This window comes from Haliaeetus leucocephalus, unplaced genomic scaffold, assembly GCF_000737465.1.
Source record: "Haliaeetus leucocephalus isolate CR32 unplaced genomic scaffold, Haliaeetus_leucocephalus-4.0 Scaffold517, whole genome shotgun sequence".
In the NCBI taxonomy this organism is placed as follows: Eukaryota; Metazoa; Chordata; class Aves; order Accipitriformes; family Accipitridae; genus Haliaeetus; species Haliaeetus leucocephalus.
The window spans coordinates 2504543-2510314 of NW_010972953.1; positions in this window are offsets into that span (position 1 = coordinate 2504543).

Here is a 5772-nt window from a genome sequence, read left to right on the forward strand (position 1 = left end):
GCCCCGCCCCCGACGGCCCAGGCTGCCGCCGAGAGGGGCCGGCGTGTCCCCCCCCTCGAGGGTCCGAACCCCCGAAAGCTGGCGGCTGCGTCCCGCTCCCAGCAGCTGCCCGCCGAGAGCTGCCAGCTGGACCCCAAAAGCCACCGGCCGGACCCTACACCCGTCAGTCGGATGCTAAGGGCTGCTGGTTGCACCCTACACCTGCCAGGCGGACCCCAAGAGCCTCCGGCTGGACCCTACACCCATCAACCAGAGACCCCTAGAGCCACCAGCTGGACCCTACACCCATCAGCTGGACCCCCAGAGTCATCAGCCAGATGCTACAAGAGCCCAAGAACCACCAGCCGGACCCTACATCCATCAACCAGAGACCCCTAGAGCCACCAGCCAGACCCTACACCCATCAGTTGAACTCCAAGAGCTGCCAACCTGACCCTTCTCCCACCAGCTGGACCCCAACAGCTACTGGCCAGACCGCACTACTATCACCCAGACCCCAGAAGTCACCAGCTGGACCTCAGGAGTCAGCAGCCAGACCCCACACCCGTCAGCCAGACCCCAAGGGATGCCCACAGGACCGTGGGAGCCTCCAGCCAGACCTGAAGTGCTGCCAGCCGGTCCCTGCTCTGCCTGGGCAGCTCCAGTACCTGCTTCTTCAGGAACTCCTAGACCTCTTGGCTCTGATCCCTTTCGGCTGCCACCGGAGTGTGAGCGTGGAGGGCGGGGATCAATGAGGCACTTCTTGTGCCCTGGTTCCTCCCAAAGGAGAAAGTTTGAACGGAGAGGCAGCCCTGGTTCCTGTGCTGCCCTTGGACTCACCTTGGCTCCCTGAATACAAACACTAATTTCTCTCCAAGCAGCGTCTCTTTTTACTCATGGTAAATTCCTCCAGTGCTTTCCCTGCGTTGCCTCTGCAGGCTGCGCACCACGGCTGACATGGGGCCACGTGCCAGGAGGAAACCCTCCTTCACCGACTTTAACTCTGTCCCTCCCTAAAATAATGCCAGGCTTGGATTTCCCAGTGGGTGGGCTCCCCATCCTCCCCATGTCAGGGGTCCCGGGGCTGCCACCAGCATCCCGGGCTGCAGGAAACCACCTGGCCCTCGTGGGAAAAGCCTTTGCCAGGTTCCCCATATTGGGGTCAGGGCCTCGGGGGTGATTTGGGACCGTGGCCCCCGGGGTGGGTTGGTGAGTACGGTGTTCAACGGGCATCCATCGGTACAGGGAGGATGGGGGGAAAATTCCCCCTGCGGCAGCTGCTGGAAGGGAAGGGGACAGCGGCGAGAGCCGGGATGCGGTGGGTCCCAGCGTTGTGCACGGGAAAGCTGGTTAAGGAGCAGGAATAGCTGAAAGAACTAAATATGGAAACTTGGATAAAACATCGCTGAAATAGGGAGATGGTTTCCTAACAGAATTCAAAGCATATAAACAAACTCGGGGAGGGAGAGAGGTTGTCTGGAGGGGGCCTTTATGAGTAATATTTAGAAAAACTAGCTGAAAATATCTCGGTAGGGAAGGCTATCTCATCAAAGCAAACTTCCAGCTTTGTGGGGAAAGTGTCAGTCCTGGGAACATATTGTTTTGGGGGAAGAGATAGTGAAAACACGTGCCTTGACGGTGAAAAGCCTCTCCTTTAACTTTTTTTTTCCAACTGCCACATTTCGATGATAAAACATGAAGTTTCATGGCAATAATAAAATAATAATGACAAAGTTTTCAGTTCGACTGGTAGGAAACTTTCTGACCTTTTCTGCTTCCCTTGGCAGGTTGCTCCAGGATCCCTCACTGACCTCCCGCCGGGAGGGACTCGGTGGCTTGTTCCCACATGCTCGAGACCGGGGGTGTGCAGCACCGACAGCCCCTGCAGCCGATCCCCCGGGAAGCACTTACCCGGAGCAGGATGGACAAAAGCCCCAGACTTGGTCTTGCGCTGGGATCCCATCAGGGCTCTCCCATCTCTAATGTCTCTTAATTCGTTAAGGAGCTCAGCTCTCCGGTTTGTCGGCTCCTCACCACCTTCTCCTTTATGTTTTGGTTTTGTGCCGGCAAAAAGGGGATGGTTTAATGCGATTACTCTGGTAAAGCCCACGTAAGAGGATTCATGAGACTTGGCTTTACAGTACTGCAGGGGCTATTGGCAGCATGTGGCACAAGGATGAGCGTGCTGGCCATGGGTTAACGGAAAGCACGGAAGAGTCTTTGCAAGCTCTGCCGTCTTAGGCACCATGGTGTCCTGCAAGGGTGACCCCGGGATTCTGCAGACTCCCTGGGTGCCATGTGCTGCCTTTACCCTGCCTCTGCAAGGCAGGCACCTGCCTGCAGCGTGGCTGCTGCTCATCCTGGCAAGAGGTGGACGTAACGGGCAACAGAAAACACAAAAGAAGGGGGCAGAAATGCCGGGGGACTGAGGCTGCCCTGGGGGCTCTGGGGCTGGGCATTTGGGGAGGGAGAGGGCTGCACCTCATGAAGGCTTATGGGGAGAGGATGGTTTATGCTGGGACTGGGTAAATCCAACATGTTTTGCAGAGGCTTCTCCAGAATAATGCTGCCCCACGCAGGTGCTAGTCCCCGTCCAGAGATACAGGTGGGGGGGTGGGCTCCGGGTGGGCAGAGGGGCTTGTCCCCTTGGCCACCGCTGGAGCCCTTGGCCATGGGGATGAGCACGTTGCTGCCGGTGCTCAGGGAGATTGTCGGTGCTGCATCAGCTCTGCAGCTTGCTCTCTCGTTCCTGTGCTGTGTCCCACTTCTCGCAGGAGAAGGAGCTACACCGAGATGCTGTAAAATCTCTTTTTGCCGTTCTGCAGGGAGCAATCAGGTCACATGTGCCCACCAGTATCCTACTGGGAAAGCCAGTGTGGCTGACCTGTGCTGGGCACCAGCCAGGCAAGAGGCACTAGCACACCATCTGCTTCTCCTCAGGATGCTGCAGGCACTGGGAAACCCACTGTCCTGCAGCGGGACTGAGCAAGCTGAACCGAATCCCAGCTCTGAGCTGGGAGCTGCATCCTCTCCCTACTGCTGGCAAGATGAAAGTGCTTACCTGGGAATGGGGTCGCCCAGTTAGAGCTGGGCCGGGCGTCTTGGCTCAGAGTGGCTCATCTGCAGCTCTTGAGTTAAGGTTTCTAGATTTCATAACTCTGGGGGGGTTTAATCACTTCTGTTGTCTCTGCCCTGGGGATGGAGGGCTGGGAGAACTAGGGAGAGTGTGATGGCTGGTTGGGAGCTCCTATCTGGACCAGAGAAGGTAAAAGCGCCTTGCTGTTCTGGGAGCCAAGTTCAAACCTTGAGCTACCGAGTACAAAAGCTGCTGGTGACCCACAGCACTGCGGCTGACACCAGATTGTCCTTCAGGTCTTTTGGTCTCCCAAAGAGTCCTTTGGTGACACCCAAACCATCGTCTCTCCTGTGTCTTTCTGGGGTTTTCTTTCAATGCAGAAGACAAGGTTTCCACAGGGCCTTCAAAAATGTGTGTATGTGTACAGGCATATAAATATCTACTCTTAACTTAAATATACTTAAATATAATATAGTTGGTCCCCAACTGGGAGACGTACCAGGTGGGTTGTGGCACTTGCAAGCTGGCTTAGGAGCCTGGTTTGCAGCCCAGCATCAGGTGTGAACTGAGATGTGGCACAATGGGGCAGCCTGCAGGACTAATGGTCCCCAAAATCTGGCCCTAAATAGCCTCTTTTTTCCCCCAAATCTACAAGGCATCATATTCATGTCCATACATAATTTATACCCAGGTTTTTCTTTTCTATGCTTTTCTTTGCTTGGTGATAATTGACCCAAAGCAACAGCTTATTTGGGATGAGTCCAGAGGACTGCTGTAACAGGAGTCCTGGGGGACGGGAGAGGGCTGAGCCGAGGAGAAGGGCCAGGCATGTCACCTCTGCTCTAAGAGACGATTTTCCTAAGTGTCAAACAAATTCAGCCCTTCCAAAACCTGGCCCTGGGGTGCAGTCAGTGCAGCACAGCTCCTCAGGGTCCCATTGCCGGCGCAGGAGGGCATCAGCTGAGCAGGTAGCAGATGTTGGTTAAGTGCGAACTCAACAAACCAAGAACAAATTTGTGCAAGCACTGATAAAGCAGAGAGTGGAAAAGTGCTTTTTTTTCTTTCTTTCTTTCTTTCTTTTCTTGTTTTTCTTGGCTCCTCCACGTTTCGGGCAGGCTGACACAGAGACCTCTGTGTTTGCAGATGGCTGTGCTCCTTCTTGGGGAAGACGAGCAGCTCCACACAATGCATCCATTGCTGCCGAGAGAGCAGGTGGGGAGGAAACGGAGCAGCGCAATGGCACACAAAAGGATTCAGCAGGAGGAGGAGCAGGGTATTGTGCAGAAACCCCTCGAGTGGGGCCTGGTCCCTGGCAGGAAAAACAGCTGGTTGGTTTGACAGCTGTGCCTGGCAGCAAAGTCAGCAGCAGTGCCGGCTAATTGATTTATAAATGAGTCACTTTGAAGAGGGGCCATATAGCATTGCATATCATCACCCTCAAAAGTTACAACAAAAGGAGGCTAGCTTAGAAACTGTGAGAATTAAAAAAAAAGCAAACCAACTGTAGCATGACTTTTATTTCTCTTGGCTGCCTTGCCAGTGCCCTGAGATCATGAAGTTGCAAGACTTTCAATAAAACTGCAGGAATTTGCTGCAAGATAGCTCCCACTTCACTGCCAACACAGAGCCTTCAGGGCAGCCGAGCTCTGAAACCGCAGTGCACACAGAAATTTGTCCCATTTCCTACATTTGGGCAAAAGTCACGCAACAGAAACCACAGATCTGAACTCTGTGTTTGCAGGACGCAGGAGGGATTTTCTCCTCTCTTGTGCAAGGTGCAGAGACCATGCAGCGAACCGCTGTACCAGAAACTTCACCAGCAGACATCACTAATTTTGGAAACTCCATGAAAAGGGTGAGGGAAAGTGCAGCAGCCACACAGGACCTGACTTTCCTTTCCCATTTCAAATGACATTTAAAGCACCAGAGAGGCAAATCCTCTTGCTAGTTGTAAATTGGATGCAAACGATTTGGGGACCAGAAAGACAATAAGGAGGCAAAGATGGAGTCACTTCTCAGGATGCACTTTTTCATGGGAAAAATATTGAAGCAGCATGAGTCACGCTTCAGTGTAACATGTCCCCGAGCCAGAAAAGCAGTTCCTGGGAAACGCGATAGCTGGCTGTACTGGAGCATAGACTTTTGCTTGAATTGGCTCCAGCTCGGGTAGGATAGTAGCAGTAAGTTATCCTGTGATGATAGATCAGAGGCCTGTGTGAAGACTGTTGGACAGCTCACTGAGGTTTAATTTGGACAGCTCTCAGGGCTTTGACAGGCAGGGCTGGAAACCTCCCTGGATGAGCCAACGGGCTCACAGAGGAGCAACTCCTCCACCGTGGCTGTGCTGAAGGATGCAAAGCTCTACCTGTCAGCCCCAGCAGCAGGGTCCTGGGGGACCCTCGGCCTATGATCCCTGTGCTGCCAGGACCTCGGAGACAATGAGCAACAGCAACAGCTTCCTTCAACGCCTCAGGTGAGGGACGGGGAGCGAGACATCGGGCTCCCTGCCCAGGGGACTGCCCCACGCCTGCCCACCTCGGCCTAAGGCCTCAGCCCTGCTGGACACCAGACCCGCACAGGCCTAGGCCGGGAACGACCTGGGCCAGGCCCTGCTGCACCCAGAAGCTCGGCTCCCTCTCGAAGGACAGCCGGCACCCGCGGTCCGTCACACCGAGGCCTGGGCCCCCGCTCCGGCCTGTCCGAGACCCCCCGCCCGG